Source organism: Diadema antillarum, unplaced genomic scaffold (genome assembly GCF_040938485.1).
Source record: "Diadema antillarum isolate AM-2024a unplaced genomic scaffold, OU_Dant_1.0 scf00000139, whole genome shotgun sequence".
Taxonomy (NCBI): Eukaryota; Metazoa; Echinodermata; class Echinoidea; order Diadematoida; family Diadematidae; genus Diadema; species Diadema antillarum.
This window is the reverse complement of record NW_027271028.1, coordinates 3570434-3594853: the sequence shown is the minus strand read 5'-3', so window position 1 is coordinate 3594853 and position 24420 is coordinate 3570434. Positions and strand designations below refer to the sequence as shown.

The window sequence follows — 24420 nt, the reverse complement described above, 5'->3', positions numbered from 1 at the left end:
GCTCGCCTGCTCGATAGAGCGGAGTAATCTCGGCTCAACAGGGGCGTGAGCTCTTGTCTGTGTATGTGAACTCTGACACTGGCTGTTCACTCTGCTCGGTTCCCATGACACCCACTTCCTTATATGGTAAGTCGGTGTCAGCGAAGTTCACGGGGAGGATTGGTGACTGATATTGGAGAGAAGGGCACAGCATTTGTTCGGTACGGGCGGTGGAGAAGAAACACTCAGACGCAGCGCGCTACCTGATTGGTCGAGCCGTAAGTATTTGCTCTAAAGTGACGTATGTAGTAGTCTTGTAATTCAACCAATCGCAAGTTATTTTATAAACTGAAGAGCTTGGGGAGAAAGTCCCCACGAAGCGAAACTCTTCTGACAAACCTCATCATCCCCTAACAGATATTGCAGAGCAGATCGGGGTGCTCCATTTGTTCGACACTCGAAACGTATAACCATGGAGGTATACCTCCATGGTATAACAAAATTGGTGCGCTTTCCAGTATTGAATCGTGAGATCTTTCATCAGTCAAAAACAAACAAACAAATAAACAAACAAACAAACAAACAAACAAACAAACGAATATATTCCCACAAACACAAAGTGCACAATATAGAAAGTTAGTTGACATATTAACAAAATGGAGCCATGATGATAAGAGCGTATAAAGCAGAGTTCTGAAACGAACAGTTTTGTGAAACAGAAATGAGTACACTATTTACCCGATTATGTCTATACTTGGTGTACTATGCATCCCGAGCTTACAGCGACATAAAAAAAAGGCTTGTCAATATACCCACGCGGTCAATCGCTGCAAATAACAGGCTCGGAAAACAGAAAGATAAACAGAAACGTGCCTAACTCCACAGCGTTACTCCATAACTCTCTTACGAAGTGTTCTGCGCGCTCTCACGGCGATCAAGCGGTTATGATAGCGCCGTGAGCATTGAACAACGAACAAAACGATAAAACAAAAACGGCAAAAAACAAAACTTGAAACGAAATAGAAAACAAAATGTCATGCTGGTCGAAAAGACATGATTATAACATAAAGGACATAGGAGTACACCCGGCCCCCGGATAACCCGATCTTTGGCTGTTGAGCAAACACACCCCGTGATCCATTATGATATCCCGAAACTGATGGCTAATTTGCTAAGGAGCCAAGTTCAAGAGCTTTCTTGTCTAGGAACAAACATTGCCTTATGCCATACTATGCGCCGTAACGAAAAGTGATAGCAGACGTCGACATCAAGCACATTGCAATCAAAAAGTGCACGGCGGTCAAAATGGCAATCGATAATTGAGAAGACTCTCTCTCTCTCCCTCTCTCTCTTAAAAAAAAACAGTAGGGCACCCTTTAAGGAGCTTATATACTGTAGTTGACATTCGAATATTTATAAATAGAATACAAATACGACATTGTTTCAAAATTTCAGCATGTGACCTGGCATCGGAAATGTTGCTCCATTTATTCATCGGTATCTTTTATTTCATAAATACACTAAGATGTAGGTGGTAGAATTTCCTGCTGTAGATATTTATTTGAACATATTTTTATGTGTCGCTCAAACAATAGCACACGTGATCACGGCTTCCTGCTATCCCTCTCTTCATTCCACACGACAAGTCTTTGAATTCATTTTATGGTCTGCAAGTTTTCTTGTTAGTCTGTTTTTTAGCCGTCAAGAGATCAATAATATATAATGACGACACAAAACATCTAGGATCGAGAGGGGAAAATAACGCTGGTTTTCTTTAACTGCAACGCGCGACTTTTGTTTTTATCTTTTCTTCGTCCTTAAGTGCAAAGTCACTATTCATTCATGTTGCCTTCAACGAACAGAGAAAACCCTAACACATGGGCTCGTTTTAGTATGGTAAAACTCGGACATAGAATAAATAGTAGACATCGGAGATATAATAGACATAGTATTTAAAGATCTTGAAAGTAATGTGAACACAGCAAACGGGGACAAGGAGCTACACAGACAAGGATGAAATGATGTTACAAAAAATACTCCTTTCTTATACCCATATCCATATTTGACGTATATGAATCGGTAAATTAATGGCAATGCAAACATCTGGAGGTGTTCACGTTTAAAGTTCAAAGATCAAGATCGCATGCTGTAAGACTTACAGGTTTAAGCCCGCGTGCTTAACAGCCCTTATGTCAACAATCTCATCGGGAATATTTGCAGTGAATCTTTTATTAGACTGCATATTAAGTTTGCTGGGGATATTCAAGGGTTAAAGATCGAGGAAGTGTCATTAATTTTTTCATCACTTATTATTGGCGGGCAGTTGCTACACACCTTGCCTCAAGTTTACACTGCATGATTATCAGGACACGGTTGATTTCTGCCCTGTTCAAAATTCGCACATGCTCTGGTAGGATGTTAGTGGAGCGAACATTCAAGCAATTACATAATCCGCAGAAATAGAGCGCCTTCGCCGTCTTGCGGAGCTCGATAAGGGTCTCAGCCAGAAAGTGACTCAATTCGTATTTAACCCTTCCTGTACCAATTAGTCGAACATTAACAAATTCCACATCCAAACCCATGTGCAAGTAACACCAATATGGCAGCAGAGGGTTAAAGTGACGACTCAATAGACGACTTATTGACACGCAGACAAATCAACGGTGTGGTGTCGAAACGAGAAAGTTCATCACTCGACGATCAAAGCATTCGCAATCAAAACGGATGAAAGATCAAGACATACTTTTATATACTTCACCTTACTATATGTGAAAACAGAGAGAGCAGACACTAAAGACAATATCGAATTTTGAGACATTTTTCTACCATGACCTGCCATACTAAGTACATTAACTGTTGTGCAGTGGAAAATGGAACTGCTTCCACAAGAGGGCTGGCGAAGTTTCGTACCTCGAGCGTCGGGTGTTTACCAATTCTACCCTATCCCAACCCCAAACAGTGTGAAGTTCCATCAAATCAAAAGCAATAACATAACAACACATCCAGTTGCCCCTAAAATCCTCCACTTGAAAGCCTGATGTATGATATTATTCTTAAACGTTCTTTATTGTATTTTTAAAGAACATTTAAAGAAATGACCCTTGTGGAGTCTACAGGAAACAGCAATGTCAGTTCGACAATAGTTAGAGATGAGGCGGGGATTAGAGAAATCCCACCAAAAGAACTGGTCCTCCTCTACCGTACACCATGGAGGTACCTCCATGCGTATACTATTAAAAGAATAAAACACCCCGAAACATCCGTGCCAGAAATCGCAATCTCAGGACGATATCTCATAGCAGAAGTATTAAGAAGTGAAGAATCAAGAATGCTTCACGTATTTGTTGCAACTGAATGACAAATTGCCCTACATACATCAACGCAAATAAGCACTGAATTGATCAATGTTTTAGTAGCAGCCGTGACACGTAATTGTCCACTGCCTCTTGTATAATTCTCCTATACAGATTCACTCATGTGAGAAATTAATTGTAGCTGCTTCTTTGGTTTTCCCTTACTTCAAAAAAGAAAGAGAGAAATAAAGATTACGCAAATATATTGGCAAAATATGCTACACCATGGATCTAAATAACTATTATCAAATCATAATATTTCAATCGTATCGTGTTGATACATTGGACTACAACACACACAGACCAGTCCCAAGAAGACTTGCTTCCACCATGCTGGAGCTACAACAAAATAGCTCCATGCTCCCATGGCATCAGGGAGGTGGCCAGCTTTCCACCTCCCTGGTCCCACTTAACAGCTGGGAAATCGCATCAACCTATCAAATCTTGAGGAAAATTTTGCAACTGAGACAAACCATCATCATTACATGAATGGCAGGTACCTGAATTGGAAAATGCATAAAATGACACCTGCTCGTCTTCGTTTTGTATTATCAAGAAAAACTAAGCTGCACATTCAAGCCAATCATTCACCTGTTTCAAAGCATATCCACTTTAGATTAAAATATTACTCAGTAACTTTGTTCATTTGACTTTGTGTTATATTCTTGTATGAATAAGGAATGCAGAATGAAAATAGAATAGAATAAAATCAAATCAAACAAAAAATTACTGGTGGTAGGAAAATTCATAAGAAAGATACAGAACAGAAAACAACGAAAATGTGGTGCCTCGGACTTGATGGGCTTCAAGAATCTATCGACAAACCAATCTATCCTCGTACGTCACAGAGAAGTGTCGGAATGCCTCATGAAAGACAGGGGAAACGTTCCTCACAACGTGAAAGAAAACCCTATATACATAGACACATTGCACACACAGTTGCGCCTGTGTGGGACTATGTATGTGTCAATCTGTAAAATAATAATAATGATAATGACACCTTATCAAGTCGATATTTTGGGGCAGACCTAAATCCAATTTCAAACGATGTGATACATTCGCTAGCCTCTAATCTGTAATAGTGGTTGTAGATAAAGGTGCCTTTCTCTCACGCAATGATATACAGAGAGATACAAGTGTATTCATTCCCTATCAGAACAGCACGTCCAAACACATTCTTTCTTCTTCTTCTTCTTCTTCTTTTTTTTTTTGGGGGGGGGGGTGGGGGATCGCAACTCGCTTTTGCATGAAGGGCACATCAAAACAACTTCCGGGTTGAAATGATGCCTCGCGGCACGACTTATGTTTGGACTCGTGCACATGCTACAAGTATACCGCCACCGAAAGAAGAAGCCTCCTTGCTTCACTTGCGACACGTTTCAAGCTAGGTTTATCCCAAATGAGCATAATATTGCTGTAACTACCAACAACTACAGTTCAGTTTCGAAAACTAACTCTGCGTGCTCAAATTGGAAACAAAGATCACAACACCTTTCATCATTTTATGATTTGAGCTTGGCGGTCATGGTGAGGTTAAGCAGTAAAGGTTTTGGTCGTCTTTGTCCTGTAGATGTTGCTGTGGACCACGATTATAAATATATGCTATCCTATTTTTCAAGTGAGGGTGTCTAGAAGATGGAGATGGAATGGGTTTCTTTTTACCAAGTCAAACTGTCTATCAATAGTAGTGGGATGAGATCCCAGCCGCATTTACACTTACTAACATCGCGATTTTAAAAATCGCGATATTTTGGTTCCACAGTTTACACTTGCGCAAAAGCACGCGAAGTTTGAGCTTCACGAAACATCGCGATTTTTTGGTCGGTAGTGCGCATGCGTAATTTACCTGTTTTCAACACGGTAGCTGAGTGGAAGCGCGCGCTATTCTGTTCGTTTTCACTCCCGGTGCAATTCGATACCGAGAGTCACGTGATGAAAAATCGCGATATTTCTGCAGCTTGGGTTTACACTCGCTAACTTCGCCTCAAACTTCGCGATGTTTCAAAAAATCGCACTCCGGCTGGCGATTTTTCTGGCGATGTTTCGAGGGCGTTTGGGTGTAGTTGCTTAGCAACTTACACCCAAATGTCGCGATTTTAGAAAAATCGCGATTTTTCCAAGCAAGTGTAAATGGGCCTCCCATACAACTTTTCTTGAAGTTTTGCTCCCACGAAGGCCACTGTAGTAGGGTCTGGAGCCAGTGGTATTCTCCACTTCAGAGTGGAAGGGGACGAAGGGGGAAAAATCGCGCGTCGTCATCGCGGGATTACTGTGCGCCTGCCTACCAGAAGGTCATGGTGGATTAGCGTACAAAGCTCCATCCTTTTCATGGCTGCCGCTTGTTGTTGAGATCTCCCGAGTCTCTCCGTCTCTCGTCCTGATTCCCTTCTTGCATTCCTCTCCCCTCGCTCAGATTCCAACCTTCTCCTAATCCTTACAAACTTTCTTTCGAACTTCACTCAAAACTAGTTTTACATTCAGGCTAAAATAATCCAACAAAGTCGAGTCTCCTCTTTATACCCTAGTTGTAGCCGTTTCGCTCAAGCTCACTCAAACCGAGGAGGTACTCCAAAGTAGTACCTCCTTGTTGAAACCATGGAGCTCTTGTAGCTCCATGTTGAAACCAAGGAGGTACTATAGGGTCAGCTCGCCTAGCAGCCCTACCTCCTTGTTCAAACTTTCCAGTGAAAGATAGCGTCCACAACAGTCGGGGGGAAAAGAAAACATGTTTGTTCGTTACTATCTACAGAAGATTCGTGCTAGGACAAAATGTCACTACTCATATCATTCTTCGTATCATCTTCTTCCCAAACTCCCTTGAGCGGTTTATCTCGCAGTGTGCTTCTGATACCCTTGGTCCTACACCTTCTCCCCCTCCTCCCCCTCTTCCTACCCCTTCCCCATCTAATCATGATGACGACGTCCATCGGTCTTGGCATGAAGGCTAAGGAGATGAAAGGAGAAGAAAGGAGAGAAAACTCCTTCTGGTATATATGTACCAGGAGTCACCCCCAAGAAGGGATGACCTACTTCTCGACCCGTTACTTCGGGCTTGCTGCAGTTCCCATACTTTTAACTTCTTGATTTTTCCAAATTCCACCGAAAGGTATCACCTGCAGATTTATGCTTGGCTTTCGGTAGGCCCGACGCTCGAAACTGCACGTGTCGCTCAGTTTTTGAACACGAAACAACAGTGCCCCCCTGTATGGAATACTAGTACAGCAAGCCATTAGACAGGAAGCCGTATTGTCTTCTGCGTTTCTGGCACCCTTTGCTTGCTGCAAGACGATAGTTATACTTATAGTCTTTGTGGGTGTATATCGATTCTTGACTCATGGAGCTATAACTCCATGCTTGAATATTATGGCCTCTGCATGGATATACACCATGATACAGAGGCGTATGTTGAATGATTTGTCCACACAACTAACAAAGTCTTGTCACCCGAAATCAAGGGACATCTTTCACATTAGATGCTGTTATCGTTAGGAGATAAATATGTAGCTTCGACTGAAAAAAAAAATTGTGACCTGTAAAAGGTAGTGTTAAATTTGTCTTTCGTTTCATAATACGAGTTGACGTATATTCCTCAGAATACCACGGTATTCATACCACAGTCTCTTCAATACCAGCGAATTCAAAAGCATTAAAATAGTTTTTTTTTTTTTAATTTATCATCCAATACCATAATTGGATTACAAATCTAGCTATTTTTTCTTCTTTTTTTGTATGTGAGTATATGTAGTTTTTAGTAACTTGATTTTCTTGGGAGTATTCCCTTTAAGATTGTAATCACGGAATACTTTACATCTTATTTTGTTGCAGGTTTAAGCAGGATGACAGAACGACACGTGCTTATCACTGACAACTGTCTTGCCCAGTACTAACTGACCCCCCCCCCCCCCCTCCATTCCCAACTCACAAAAACAGTATTGACATTGGCCACAATCAGCCACCGATCTGGCGAAATTTCCTCTGCTCTTGTTTATGGAATTCCGAAAGCAGTTTTATTCTGTTTCCGTAAGAGAAGTTATTATCTCACCTTACCTTTGGACCCAAGCGTCGCGAGAACCAGCACGAATACAATAAAACAAAACAAAACAAAAAAGATCAGAGAACATGTTTTTTGAAGCGAGTTTTTCCCCTTTTGCCGCCGCATGTCAGAGCAAAACATGCATGCCTTGCTGTGTAAACTCTGTACATGCTGTGCGCTTGCAGAAAACCTTTTACTAACTGCACCATCGCCCCTGCATACTTCCCGCCTCATTCCTTTCATGCAAACTACGTGTCGTGATTATGCTGTGAAATACGATCACGCTCCCCTTATAATGTACCATTATTTCCACAGATTCCAACCGTTCATGTGCTCAGGAGCTCCAGTCTCATGTCATATTACGCAGATAAAATGATGACGGGGTCACCTCGAGTTACCATCTCTGTTGCTTTATTTCGACCGAGATTATCGCCGAGAGTGGCGAATATTATATGGTCTTATAATTCTAGCAAACAAACAAACAAGCAAACAAACTAACTCAGTTTGTGTTGTTTGTTGGTTTTGTTGAAAATTTGCTCACCTAGGGGGAATGTTCGGTTAAATACATGGTTCGTCACTACCAACGGATGGTTCACTACTGTAATCCACACAAGATCTCGGAAATAATACTATGCATCCTCGAAATTATATAAGATTATCACGAATCATATTTTTGGTAGTGGTGGGACTTGAGATATTCTTGTGCATGCATCTGCTCGTCTTTGACTTCGTCATCACTTATGAAGGGGACTCTAACAGAAAAGTGCTTGTTAATACGAAAGTGGATGACTTTTTCATCGGGTTCAATGTCAGTATTGTCACGTAGTTGCATTTGACAGCAGATTGACACAGAGTAATATTTTATCGTAGAATATTAGCCTATGTAGCAAGCTTTGCGCAAACGACTCCTTTCAGCGCCATGTATGCATGGGCTGGGGCCGCACCACATCAATACAATACACGTTATGATAACTCCCAAAGAACTTCAGCTCGGGGTTCGTAATCCGACTCCATGCAACAAGTGGAGTATAGAGAACAACTGCGTACATCCACACAACAGGCTCCACGTCTGGTCTATACCACGGAGCTTCTCTTCTCTTGTAGCTCCGTGGTCTAACCTTGACAATGCCTGAACGTCAGTTCTACCTTTGATACCTACAGAGGTAAGAAAGCTCCATTCCCACCTCCCTGATGCAATTTATACCAACCATACGGGTACACTTTTTTTCGCATATACGCACGCTCCGCTCGAATTACCACATACTCTGCCTGCAGACAAGGGTTCGAGACACACCTGATAATTATCATGATCCTTATCCTTTCTTTCTTTGTCTCTCCTACCCCCTCCATCCCTCTACAATAATCCAATCGTCGACTGCTTAGATTAACTCCTTTTTTTCACAAACACTACCCACTTGCTTCCTTAAAAGTCACAATACCTTTTTTGCAAGATACACACGGAGAAACATCATCTTGCATGAAAATCGTTAGTTTACTTTTTTTGACTCGCTGGACACTACTTTGCATGCTACTTCAGTTCTGGTAGTAGTAATTCAAGTCCGTCATTCGACGATCTTTAGTGCATGTGTGCGTTGTCACATTGTAACCATTTCATTCCTAATTTTTGAAGAAAAAAAATGCTTGCAGAAATTACATTTATGGAAGGAAACAGAGAAGTTTACCTACCGTCCTTCTCTATATACAACGGCCTCACGCCTTGTTCACCAGAATCCAACATATCTCAACGCCAAGACTTGACTGAACCAACATAAATTTCCTTGCAAAGGCCGAAGGTGGCATGGAAAAGCGGCCACTAGTTCATGTTCGTCCGTCACCTCGCGAGAATTGTGAAGAAAACTATAGGGAGAAAACTTTATTTGAGGCTTTTTCGATTCCGCCACCCTTGTGCGTGACAGTGGCTTGTAGTAACGGGTGGAACCAGCAAACTGGATCGCCATCACAGGTCATACGTCCGTATCCACGGGTCCAGACAGACCGCGCTGCTTGACCATTGTAATTAGCATCCTCCCTCTTTTTTTTGTCTCTCCCCCTCGTGCTCTCGATATTTTATTAATTCCTCGCGTAATTGCTAAGTGGTCTGGGGCCTGCTCTGTGGCCATCTCACGGCTTTAGCCAGCGGATGGGGAGACTACTGATTAACTTACTATATATCGAGCGGTTACACCATGAACTCTGAAAGTGGGAGGACATTAAAAGACTATTGTTCTTTCCAGAGACCCGACATAAGACAGGTGAATACAGGCGAATGTGGAAACATGTCAGATCAGTAAAAACGAATTGAAGCACAAAGTATCTTCCTTTTTTTTCTTCTCCTTCTGTCGAGAATGTCAAGATGGACATTTATTAATATCCGGTTTATTATTTTGCATGACGAGGACCAGGGCACAAGTGTGTGTGTTTTTCGTTCGTTTTTTTTTTTTTTTTTTTACCAAAACAAAATGACACCTTGTTGTTGTTTTTTTAATGAGGGGGGAAGTTGGATGTGTAGAAGGAGGATCAACTTGGTGATTCGTGATGAAACACATAACATTCCGTGAAACTTTACCCATTCTCTGATCCGCGCGAGTATTTCGCGGGAAAATTTTTTTCAGGAGCAACAGACTAACATCAGATGTTATTTTGTGTGACGAAGGCAGGGGAAGTCAAAATACGTGCGTCTTTTCAGTCGAAGCTTCTCAAGCGTCCCTTCCGAGCGCTTGCCTCTCGTTTCAGTAGCACACGCACCATGGTGGGATTAGGGAGGTTGGTAGGGCATGCAAAATTGAATTGGGGCCATTTTCTCGCCTTAACTCACATAACATCATTCTTGATGTCGTGATGTCTGGAATCTGGTTATTTTAGACGAAGGCGTAATTTTCTGAGAGAGAAACCACAATTTTGATTGGGAATCCCACAGAAACTTGTCGGATAGTGTCTGCCCGGTATCATGGAACCATCCCCCCCCCCTCCCCCATGGGTCACCAATGGCATTCGCAGATCGCTGTGCCGCTTTGCCGTCATCCCCCCTTTGGAGAACAGCGGAGCTCATTTTGGAAGGAGACCCAGCTCCTTTGGCGTCAAGCATCGCCGTGAGCGTTACAGGCCCTCTGCGCTTGCGCAGTTTGCCATGATATCTCCACAACCCATACATCTGGACGCGAAAGTTATCTGCAAATTCTGACACAGTGTGTTCAAGTTGAGGCAGTAGTCTCTCTCTCTCTCTCTCTCTCTCCTCTCGAAATAGACCTTACCACTCTATGTTTTGATGTGATCGTTAAAGGGAGCAATTCAGAAAGGAGTGTCAATAGTGAGTTGTTATGAAGATCACATGACAACGATGATGACACGTCAATCCTTACGGTCAATTATTTAAACTACGTTTCCTTGAAGATGATCAAAGTTCGTCATCGAAGAAAGTTGTTTTGCCTAAAACGTTTACAGCGCTTTTGAGTTCATGTTTGATACGGAAGTAGGCCACCGATTAACATTATACACAGTGAAACGTCAGCACATTGGAAGTAGTAATCCGTATGATACCATTGCTATACAAGGAGATTAATGCATATACCTACATCTTGACAAAGTGTTTGATCAACGATGCCATTGTAGACAAGAAACCCAGTGGTTCTCGCACTCATCTGAGTATCACAAATTCACCTTCCACGCATTCTTGCAGACTACTACCTTGCAGACTTGGATGGGGTTGGGGCGCAGACGCAGCTTTGAGGGTTTGTATGGGGTATGGCGTCCATTTGCATATTCCATCTCACTGGTAAAATTGCCTGCCAAGTACATTGCATTTAGAATTTTAACTATACAGTTAAAGAGTTAATTCGGGGGTGTCGGCTGCCCCCTCCCTCCCCTTAAGCATAGTGCTCCAGGGGGCATCCCCAGATGGGGATTAGTGTACATTTGTAAAAATATATATTCTATCACTTAAGCGATAATACCTGCTAACTTTGGTGACAATTTGACCATGCGTTCTAAAGAAGAAGATGAAATGTACAAGGCTCCCTTTGGAATCCCTTCTCATATTACCCCCACCCTGGGCTCCAATGGGGCATCCCTAGATCGGCCATCAACAAACTTGAATTAAACTTTGGGTCCCTGTGGACCCCCAGGGAGAGTATGGTGCCCATTGGAACAAATTGAGATCTTATCCCCGTAGGGATAGGGCTACTACCTGCCAAGTTTGGCGAGAATCCATCATGGGGTTTTCAAGAAGAAGATAAAAATGTACAATTTAGTCCCTCATTTGGACCCCCCGGCTCCATGGATCCGCCATGAACAAAATTAAAACCAGTTATCCATGTATTAACCCAAAGTATCAGCTTAGCTCTTTCACTTCTGGTTCTGGAGAAGAGATTTTGTTGAAGATTCCTTAATTTGGGAGGATTGGGGTCCCGTGGGAGCCCCTACGGAAAGCATGGTGCCCATATGAACAAATTAAGATCCTATCCCCTTAGGGATGCTACCTGCCGATTTTGGTGAATATCTATGAAAGGGTTTTAAAGAAGGAGATGAAAATGTTTAAAAAAATACAAAGTTTACGCACGACAAAGACGAACGACGCAAGACGGACACCAGATAATAAGTGATCTCAATAGGCCATTTGAGCCAGAAGGCTCAGTAGGCTAAAAATGAAAAAAAAAAGGTCAGTCAAAATTTGTACCAAGCTGTTGATTTTCCTTTTTTTCCAGTGGACTGGAAAATATCACCCTTAATCTCTCTTTCTGCTCAGATTCTGAAGAAGAGCGATTTGGCAAAAATGAAAAAAAAATGTATATACCTTGTAGTTATCTGAAATCTCTATAATATCGTAAAAACACCCAAGAGTGCCTTGCAGGAAGAGTGGAACCAAAATGTCTGCATTGTATATAGATTACAGAGGATTTGCTTGGAATACAAGGTCGTAGGAAGATTATTGTCATTTACTGATGAATTTGAATAGACTTAAGATTTTGCAAGCGATGACAATGCATGGAAAAGTAGCCCTTCAGAGTGTTTCATATCTTGGGAGAAATGCGAAATCAACGCGCTGAAACCAGTGGAAGGTTTAGGCACATCGAACAATGACAGAGCTCACTAATTGGATGTCAGTGGATAATCTAAAGTGGTGTCCGACCGGAGAAATCCCGCGGGAACTGCGTCGGCAATCTCCCCTCATTCATTTCACCTCCAACATGTCACATCCCTTTGTTCAAGATTGGTCACCGTTCGCCGTCAAGTTCTGACGCATTCCCCAATGACGCAGCATACAGAATAAATAGACGCAATTAAACGTTTTTGTCGACGTTTTCGACTGCATTGTCAGTTGGTATGGTTGGGAGCGCTTGTTGCACGCTCAGACTTGGCAAATACTAGTACAGTTGCAAGCGCCATCTATTGGTGACATACCAACAGGAGGGGAAAATCCCCGGGTTTTTTGCGGCGGGCTCGTGCCAGCACAGAATCAGTATTTCTTTGCATCATAAGTGAGATTGCAAAGAATTGTCAAGATTGGATTTTAATCATCAATGATATTCATTACATTTATATCACGAATATATATAGTTATGTCGTGTCTTTCTCCTGATAATGTTACGTATAGGTTTTTGTATAAAACCACGATCGCGCTATGCATGTCGAGTAATTCAACGAACAAATTTGAAGGAAGTAAACTAGTGTCCATTTTAAGTGTCTGATAAACAAGTGACAACATTCGAAGATATTGCCAGGGCAACATTTGCGTAATCAAGAGAATAGAGTATAAAATCAGATCGTCAAAGGGCCGTACGAAAGGAGAAAACTATTGATCAGAGTGCCACGATTTGCATGACTGATTTTAATAGCAGGGTGGGATAGTGGGAGAGCTGTTGTCATGGTGATTGTGACGTCATCCGTGTAAGACCCCCTTTGTTTTGGGATGCAGGATTAAAACTTTACTGTCTCTCGAAAGCCAGTTCCCAAACAAATTCTTCTCGATTCTCCTAGTCATTTTCATTATTATTCAAAACAGACCAGTCATATATTGAACAGAATCTTGTGGACATAACCTTTAAAAATAATTGTTCATTTCATTATTGCCACATATCTCCATGATCTTTTGAGTGGCTTTATCTTATCATCATTGATCTGATATTGCTCAAAGCGATTATGGTGGCATGCTCTACTTCAACTGCCTTTCATGCTGAACAATTATATATTCCTTCTAGGGACGTAACTTTCTCCCAACAGCATGCAGATCAGATACACATACATATTGAAAAGAATTGCCTCTACTTCCTCATAGCTGTCAAGCGTTGTGTGGTTTGTTTATTTGTTTGTTTGTTTGTTGGTTTATAGCAAATGTCAACTATACATATCAACCCTGTTCTCACAAGGAGCGAGTGTTCCATGCACTGAAACCACGTAATGCTGTATGTCTCGGAGGCAGCAGCCTAAATAAGTAAGGTACTGTGTAGATATTATAGAGGGCGTTTTTCTGGTAACGAGATTGGTGCCCTGATCGATTAACTGTTAACCCCTGGTCCATGAGAACCGGTTGTACAACATATTAAGTCTGGCGGAATTCACCATTCTGTGACACCTTGGACGGAAGGGGTTAATGTCAGTGCCCCGGCAAGTAAATGGCACATCGAAGCATTCTATGGTAGATGCCTCTGTTCTCTCGTTTGCTTCACTTCCTGTAAAGACTACACTGCCAACATTATTTGCTTTTTCATATTTTGCTTGGATGTCACTGCAGAAATCCAAACATACAAAAAAGAAGAGTTTCTGCTCCATGAAGAGCTCCTTGCGAGGGTCGACTTTTCATAGAGCATGCACTTATCGTCTTGTGCGTATGTCAATGACCTACAAGCTGCTCACATTTATGCGAGAGCACTGGGCAATAATAAGTGGCTATGAGCTATGCTGTTTCAATCGTCCGCAGCGTCGTATAGTATCTCATGGGAGCTCATTAATGTACGCCAACAGACACACACACGCACACAGACACATACACACACACACACAGACACACAGACACACACAATCCTCCTTTTCTCTCCCTCCCTCACCGTCTCCCCCCTCCCCCTCTTCTCCTCTCTATCATAATTTCCCAATCTTCCTTGGCTTTCACCATCCAGGCTCGTTGCCCAATGAGTGGCTGAACCCCGTCGCGACGATGTCCATTTTGAGCACATTTTCGAGCAAAATGATCATTTCATTTATTCATTATCATAATTCCTTTTCTCTTCTTGAGTACCCCGAGCAAGCATCCCGACTTCCTGACATCGGAAAATCGATCATAAGGTATTTTTGACCTTGAGCTGCATCAACCCGAATTATCATTTTCAGCGCAACACAATGGCGCGCAGCCTGGCGCTGCTGCTAGCTTGTCGTCTGCCGGGGTCAGTCGCCGACCGAGAGTGACCTATATTCTTTCGTCTTTCTCCGCCGCGATTTCTGCCGAAGTTACTCGAGAGCTGCATGCCGAGATAGCATCAATTATGCTCAGAATCGAATCGATTTGCATCTCGGGTTGACGTTTTCATCATGTGCTGTGTATATATATTTCTTTCTCTTTCTCTCTCCCTCTCTTTCTCTCAACCCCCCCCCCCCTTTCCTTTGGTTATGGGGGTGGGGTAGTTTTTCGAATAAATCCTCATTTTTGCGTGATTGGATTTTGCTCTCCGACTTATACATATTGCATGATATTTGAGGCCAAATCCGAATCAGTGTAGTAGTATCATGACTGCAACCGTATATTTGCCACGGACGAGCATTTGGGAACAGAGAAGTGTCAGATACCAAAGAAATGTCGTAGAAAATATTTCATATTTGGTCTGGGAGTCGCTCTGTGTCATGCGAGACGAGGCATGTGATTTTTAAGACGAGAGTGTGGCTTTATCTGCACAACGCAATAATGAGAAAAATATCCACTACCTAATTCACATTCGAAAGGAATACTCTGTCAATAAAACCAGACACACAACCTTCACCCTACTTATTGAAGTCTCACTAAGTACTATAGTATTTTGTTACTGATCAACTAATCGATGTTCACTGCCCCGACCTACAATAACTATGCTTCCCTGTGACAGCTCTCTTTATGTTAGGTCATTATTTTTACACGCCGTTGACATTGACAACATACATGAAACAAATTACATTTCACCTAATTCACATCCCTGATCAATAATGTTAATAATTGGCACGTACCGTGAAGAACCATGAAGCTGATAAACCAGGTGCAAACAAAATCCAAAGGACAGCGATTCCTTTACGAAGAAGAAAAAAAGAGAGAAGCAAAATGCCGAAACACGAGGTGTCACATCAAACACTCCTGAGAGGCCGTTTTGTTCCGCCAGATCTTCGGTGTCACCACGGAATGACCCTCGAGCAAGAAATCACACACGCGGCGCGATATTGAACTGCCCGAGCGACAAGTGCAAATAATCGAATACGTCCAACGCAGTGACCGCTGTTTGCTTCCCCAAAAGAAGCGACGGTGGAAGACAGTCGCCGCCGATAGAGCCCGCTACGCGCCGGTGTGGAGGAAGAGGAGGAGGAAGAGGAGGAGGAGTGAGAAGCGAACTGGCGATCATCAGGCGCCCATCGTTGCGTGTCGCGTAATGAGTTGGGGAATGATCGCGTGTAATCATACTGAGTCTGCGTAGTGTTTTGATTGGTTCGCAGGCAGCACGAGAAACTCGTGTGCACTGCTCGAGCTGGTGGATGTGCCTGCATGCAGACGCAGCTCTGGAGGCTACGTGGTGAACATCAGGTCAGAGCGCGGAGGACGAGCTAAACTCAATACACTCTGACTCATTATCGGATAAATATACGATAAGGAGTTCCTTCATTTTACATTTAATATATATGCATATATCCACACCCTTCCGACGGAGCTTAAACTTGCACTGTGCCTCACCAACTCCTAACAGTAATCTGACCTCGAATTACGAGCCCACTCAGCTCAGCTTTCCACCTCCCTGGTCACACAAACCAGGGAGGTGGGACCACCTCCCTGCACAAACAACGAGCGTGTGCGAGCTACACGTTGATAGCAGACACAGAGTTATGTAATTTGTAGGGCATCTCAGGACACGACCGCGCGCGAGGTCGTAGTCCTCATTTTTTTTTCCTTCCGACCCTCCCTATTATGAGCAGTTACGTAATCCACTGGGGTCGCCTGAGGACGTGTTATTAGTTGGTCGTTTGTTATGGTTGTGCTGTCTGGTGTTCATGCAGTTATCTTCGAAGATCAGGCTGTTGTTTAGTCTGCAATTTGACACCGGCGTTTGCTCAGTCAGAGATGTCCCTCCCCATCAACCACCAACCCGCCACCCCACCCCCTTTCCCCAATCTTCAACTCGTCACATTCAAACCGTACATGACTTTAAGAAGTGTGACTGACCTATCACATTACTTTGGATACAAAGCCTCTTCGACTCCAGTTGTCGCTGTTTTGGATTTATTTGTCATTTATTATTCCAAAAAAAGAAAAGCAGGGAGAAAAGTCTTCGTTCAAGACTGAAAAACGTAATTGCACATATTCCCACAGGGTTAGCATTTTCTCGTTCATCTCTTCCCAGACAACATCAGATTGTTTTTATATTACGTGGTAGTCGTAAAGTGGGTGATTCTGCTGACTAATTTTTTACTTTTAAATCAACTCTGAGCAACTTGTTTCGTTACAATGTACTTAAATTTGTAGATGGCAAGAGTCCGTCGAATTGACTTGTCCCAGTTTGGCTTACACACTTGGACTACAGTCTGTTGGATGGTAACAATGTAGTCACGCAGGATATCCTTACGGAACTGTCGAACAAGAATATTGTCATGGTTGTCATGGAAGTAGGTGGTAATGTAAGGTGCCCGATAATATGTACGCATAGTAGGGAAAAGTATGCAATAATATGTCGTGACAACATATAGGTTTGAAAGCACCTTGTCGCTTTGTGCAGAGTTTTTGGGTGATATGAATATTTCTCAAAGATCAAAAGAGCAGTTTTGTACGGTGCTGAAGTAAGTGTATGGACGTCATACCAGCCTGTTTTTAACACATATAATTTGTATATCATGATATGATAAAATGTAAAATTATATAGTATGATATAATATAATATCATATCATATCATATCATATCATATGATGTGATATGATATGATATGATATGATATGATATGATATGATATGATATGATATGATATAATATGATATGATATAATGTAATATAATATGATATAATATAATATAATATGATATGATACGATATAATATAATATAATATAATATAATATAATATAATATAATATGATATAAGATAATATAATATATTTAAATATTACATAGACATATATACAAACATGGATCACTCGGTATTCGATAAAGGTATTGAGTATGAATAATCATCGGGAAACTTGCTATAATTGTACAAGCTTCGGGTTTTTTTTTTGCAAGTTCCCATCCACACTAATTACAAATTAGTAGGCGTACTATTTGAATTCCCATTGATGAATAATATTTGTGTGGATTATGTATATGTATAGCATGTTGGTGCAGGTGTATACTTACATTTATTCATCATGATTTATTGCATGATGCTATTTGCAGTTACTTTATTGTACTATCCCCTTTTCACCTGTTTGTACAATGATTATTTTTACTTTGACCATAACTTTGTTTTATTATGGATATGGAAAATAAATGAAATAAAATGAAATAACTAGACCTAAAAAAATGATAATAATCGCCAGACGATGACCTTGGAATTGTTTCCGGGGTCATTCTTCATCCGCCATCTTTCATTCCATCCCACTCTCTTTCCTTTCTTCCTCCTTTCGTTTGTTGTTGTTGTTGTTGTTGTTGTTGTTGTTGTTGTTTTTTGTTTTGCATAGTTCTCTCTGGCAATTCACGTCAAGGTTTGTGACTTTCACTGTCTGTAGCTCTGCTCTTATGTTGCATGACATTAAATTTGATTTTATCTCTTTATGTATGTATACATGTGTGTGTCCTTGTCTGTCTGCCTGTCTGTGTTTGTTTGTTTTAAGTTTTCTACTTCTACTTCTACTTGTGTGCAAAAAAAAAAATAGAAGTAGTACATAGGTTTGTTTTGTTTGTTTGTTCATTTCCATCTGAGAGATGGCTGGACAGCCCATATTCAGCAGCAATAGCTGGTCTTCCACGGGGTCCAGTTGGATGTAAGGCAGGGATCACTTCACCGGGTTAAACACCCTGCTCTTTGCGATGAATGAATGAAGCGGGATCTTTTACGTGCATGAGTTGTTACTCTCTTATACACGGGACGTCCATTTTACGTCCTATCCGAGGGACAGAGTGTTTTGCCTCTTGCTAGAGGGGACGGTATGCTTACACACAACATTGCTCAGTCCAGACTCGGGTTCGAACCCGGGCCGCGTGATCGTGAGGCAGACGCCCTACCGACTGAGCCAACTCACCGCCCTGGAAGGATACGATTTTTGCGATTATTTCGTTATTTTATACAGCATTACCAGTTCATAATAGTTTTTATTATCTTTGCATTATTTGAATATAATGAATAAATACCACTGGAAAAAATGAGTGGGTGTGTGCGTGTATGTGTGTTTGAATGAGTAGTGTGTGCGCGTGAAGCATGTGTTTTACTCCCACTTAGTGAAATTACCCCCCCCCCTCTCTCTCTCTCTCTCTCCCTTTCTCTTTCTTTGATAAGAAAGTGTGCTTTTTAGAAGACTCTGCAATGGAGGCAAATAGCAGCAGCGCACTTTAACTCTGGGTACCATATTAATTTCCTGTCCATGTGTGGCATATGTGCGAAATTTGGACACATTTGATTCACTGGCACAGAAGGGGTTAAAGGTCTTCCCTATCTTGATTTTAAACATCACCTTGACACATAGCTCATGAGATGACACACCTAAAACTTACAAGCCAGTAAAAGTCGACAGATTTTGCACAATATGTTCTCTCAATCTCGTATACGACATTGTTTTCAGTGCTCAACCATGCATTCTCCTTCTGCGCAGAATTTGATTTCACAGATGTCTTGTATACAACCAGGGGTGAAGGTTTTGCCACCCATCGCTCCCATATCTAATGTTTATCTCTCCTGATAGTCCAGTCAAAATATGAAATGACCCCCAACTAATTGCAACAGAAACGATTCCACTTGCATTTGAACTGGAAGGGCAACTAAAATAACATATTAAAAGTTCCCTAAAATTCGAGTGGTGGATCAGTGTCTAATTTGCATAAATTCAAAATGGCCGCCATACAACCTATTTATGCCCATATCTCGGGATATATAACCCACAGAAAGTAAATTCCGGTGTCTAAACCTATGTTTTATAGGTCAAGGAATACAATTTTGTTATCTGTAGCAACTTTCAAGCATCCCTTTATATAGTTTTTGCATATATTTGCATATAATTACATGCAAAATGGCCGCCGAATTGCCTTTGCAAGCCCGTATCTTCGTATACCATTAATGTAGTACACTCAGGAATAAGTCGCTATATATCTGGACATAAAACCCGCAGAAAATAGATTCTGGTGTCTAAACCTATGTTTTTTAGGTCGGGGAATACAATTTTGATATAAGCAGTAAATTTCAAACTTCCCTTTATACATTTTTTGCATTTATTTGCATTCAATTAAATGCAAAATGGCCGCCATAATGCCACTACATCTTATATTTCTATCTGTAAAAGGTACCTAGTGATGGTGTCTGTGGTCTTAATTTTACTGCTGAGAATCACTGATGTAGAATATGTTCCACTCAGGAATAAATACCTATATTTCACAAAAAAATTGCATATATTTATACATAAATCTATTCAAATACTACCGAGAATATAATTTCAGATATACGAATATGAGCTGCAGAACGTTAATTGTACTGTAATGTATACATCCAAGATTTCAAGGGAAAATTGTTATGATACCATTCACAACCTTGATGATTATCCTTGCACCTAGTGTTTATATTCTTGCATTGATTAAAAGTATTGTATTACATTGTACTCACATTTTCTTGACATAAAGCCTCAGAACAGAAAACAACTGTAAGTAGCATCGAATAGAACATCTTTATTTAACTGTAATCTCAACGTAGCTTCCAAAGTGTGCTCAATAGGTAAACAAATGTTAAAGTCTCAAATTATGTAGTAGGAATCGTTAAAATATTTCATGTATATTCAATGTATTATTATTTTGTAATTTGCCCTCATGTTTACTGCTTATACTTGTGTCCATGTTGCAATTCATTATTCATTCCTTTTTTTTTGCCAAAGGGGGAGGAGGGGGGGGGGGGGGGGGCATGTCATCAAGTTCATGATTATCAATAAGCTACTCTACAAAAGTTTCATGAGTTTGGACATATCTCATATAGCTTTCAAAGTGTGCGATGATTTGTATCCATGTTTAGTCGATACTTGTGTCTTTTGTTGCAAAACTTTTGGTAAAGGCATGTTTATCTATGTGCAACATATGACAGTGATAATTTGTATGGAAGTGGATTTTGTCATATTTTTGCGCGGTTTCACCAGGTGACCCAGTGACTTACTGAAAATGTAAAACATTGTGATTTACAGCCAGATTAAAAAAAAAGAAAAAAAGGAAATGCCTTAACATTTCTATCACTATTACTCTGGATTCATCAGTCAATTAATACAAACAGCATCCTTCTCATCGGCTTCAAGCTCGTACAACACGTATGAATTCTTATAAGTCTTACTTTTACCATTTTTCGCGTTGTACGTGTATCTCCAGCTTTATTAAAAGAAATGTTTCCTATTGCATTGAGGCTTCGCACTAATAGCATTTTCATCAACACACTGGCTTTTTTTTTTTCGTTAATGCGAGCAGCATGAAGACTGAATTCAATTTGCTGGCAAAAAAGCAGTCTTAAGTCAGATTAAAAACAAAACAAAATACATAACATCATTTTCTGTTCCTGTTCCAAAAGGTCCCTTCCCTCCACTTCAGCAGCAGCTTTTCTTCATGTTAAACAGCGGAAGGAAAATTACATACAGTTGTACAATCATTGGAATTTGGACGATTTGAGGAAGATGTTTAATCAAAAATATGTTCTGATCACTACAGACAAAGCTGCAGCTATTAAGGAACTCCTGCAGGAAGTCTGATGCAATTGCAAGACAGGCTTTTAGCGACTGGCAGTGTATAGTTGCAGGGCAAACAGATTTGACTGCACACAACCCATACCAGTGGCAGATGTGGGCCATTATATATCAGACACTTGTAATGTTGTGTTTCTTAAATATGTGAGGAGTCAGATGATGCTGTTCTAATTGGTGACTAGGAATAAGAAGCATTCTCAAAAGACATCGACACAGTTTACAACAAACGTGAGACTTACCACGCTTCAGTATGAAATGGAGCCGAGATCCTGTTTGCTTTAAAATTAATCAACTGCAATTTCACACTATCCTAGTCCAGAATTTGTGGTAAACGCATAGAACACTGTGAGTGTAAGCGAGTTTTGTGTGCTTGTTTTACACTTTTATCATTGATCTATATTTTCAGTGATCACATTACATACCTTGAGTATCTGTATTATCACAAGGTAGAAAATGAAAATAATGTACTGGAAACGAAAGAAAGTTTTCTTGAAATTAAGTGACTTTGATTCATGAGATTTTAAACTTATCTTAGCCAAAGGTTCAAGACAGCAAAAAAAAGGTTCAAGCTAATATTGCAAATAGTCATCATTTATCTTCTGCCGTCCGGTCGTCAGTCATGCATACATTTTCAAAAATCATTTTCAGATTCTCTTTAAAAACCCCATGTAATGACAGATTTTCAACAAACTAGGCGAGTAGCATCCCAAGGATGATAGACTTTCAAGGTGTTCAAATAGACACCATGTCCAAAAGGTCCCAGAACCCCGAAATTAAGGAATCTATCATAAAAAAAAAAAAATCTCCCTTCACACACACACACACACACAAACACACACACACACACAAAGTAGAACCAGGTGTAACAGAGCTAGGTATAATGTACAAGGTTGAATATCTTGGAGACTGCATATAGTTTTAAGTTTACTTTCGCAATTTTATCTTCTTTTCGAAATATTACACATTATATATATATATATATATATATATATATATATATATATATATATATACATGTATATACATATCATATATATATATATATATATATATATATATATATATATATACTGTATATATATGATACTTGTAGTCTGCGTGTTGGTACCAGTACAGAAAAGATGACGAAGTAGAGTGGTAATGCATTTCAGTCCAACAGTGCTCTTTAGCCAGACCAAATTTTCGACGATCTTTCTTCACAATTGTCATTGTCGACCCTGAGGAAGAGGAATGTATCCGTCGAAAATTTGATCTGAATAAATAGCACTCTTGGACTAAAATGCATTACCACCCTACTTCGTGTTATATATACATATTATATATATATATATATATATATATATATATATATATATATATATATATATATAATATATTACGTGTGGGCACTATGTCCCCCTCTGAATTTAGAGTTGCTTCTTTTATAAAACTAGAAGAGCATTGAGTAAATACATCAGTGAGTGTATAAGCATACTTTCAATATACTCATACTTGGGGCTAGAGCCAAATAGAAACCAATTTTCACACGTTCATCTTCACAAAAGGTGTGTTCGATTTGTTACCAAACTTGGCTAGTAGAATATTGGTAAAATGGGTACCATCTACCCCCCCCCCCCTAGACCACAGGATGCCCAAAGGCACCTAAAATCTGATCTAGGTGCGGCAGCCTTGAGGCTGGGACCAAATTATTGGGGACCAATTTTGATTTTTGATCCTCTTTTTTGAAAACACATGGTCAACAAACTAGTATTGTAGGTGCATTTATCGCTAGTGTCATGTATATCATGAACATCATGCCTCCCTGGGCCCTGGAAGTCCCTAAAGGCTTCCAGATATGGCCCTAGGGGTTCCCAAAGTCTTCAAATTTCCCCTCTCCCAAGTAATAGTTTGTAAGAATGCATGGAAGGTGAACTTGAGATACTCGGGTGAGGGATGGACCCCTGGCCCTGGGTCCTTTATTCAGAAAGTGAGTGAGTGACATGGTACCCTGATATGACAAGAACATTCTGTAAACAAAATGTCCAAACTCATGAAACTTTTGTAGAGTAGCTTATGGATATAAGCTACTCTTAATTTGAATAGATTTATGTATAAATACATTATGCAAATGTTTAGTGAAATATAGGTAATTATTCCTGATTGGAACGTATTCTATATCAGTGATTCTCAGCAGTAAAATTAAGACCACAGACACCGTCACAGGGTACCTTTTACAGATAGAGATATAAGCCTGTAGAGGCATGATGGCGGCCATTTTGCATTTAAATAAATGCAAATATATGCAAAAAAATGTATAAAGGGAAGCTTGAAAGTTATTGTTTATATCATAATTCTATTCCCTGACCTTAAAAAAAAGGTTTAGACACCAGAATCTATTTTCTGCGGGTTTAATGTCCAGATATAGGGTCTTATTCCTGAGTGTATATCAATGATATACGAAGATACGGCTATCACAGGCAATATGGCGGCCATTTTGCATGTAATTATATGCAAACATATGCAAAAACTATCAAAAGGGTGCTTGAAAGTTGCTACAGATAACATAATTGTATTGCTTGACCTAAAAAACATAGGATTAGACACCGGAATTTACTTTCTGTGGGTTATATATCCCGAGATATAGGCACAAATAGGTTGTATGGCGGCCATTTTGAATTTATGCAAATTAGACACTGATCCACTACTCGAATTTTTGGGAACTTTTAATATGTTATTTTAATAGCTCTTCCGGTTCAGATGCAAGTGGAATCGTTTCTGTTGCAATTAGTTGTGGGTTAACCCCCTTTTTGTCGTATTTTGACTGGACTATGACCACTTAACAAATAAAGGTAAAGATAAATCTCCAAATAAGTAAGCAAGCAAAGAAAACCTTTTTTTTTTCTTTAAAGGGATGATAAAGTTTTGGTTGAGATGGGGATTCAGATTCTTAGCTATATTGTGAGATAATGA

At 40.4% G+C, this 24420-nt stretch overlaps 1 protein-coding gene across 2 annotated transcripts in view; it reads right to left on the bottom strand.

The window, feature by feature from the left end:
* LOC139721198 (nuclear receptor subfamily 2 group F member 1-B-like) overlaps positions 1-24420 on the bottom strand; it is a 154911-nt gene that overhangs the window by 61988 nt on the left and 68503 nt on the right. The window lies entirely within an intron of this gene.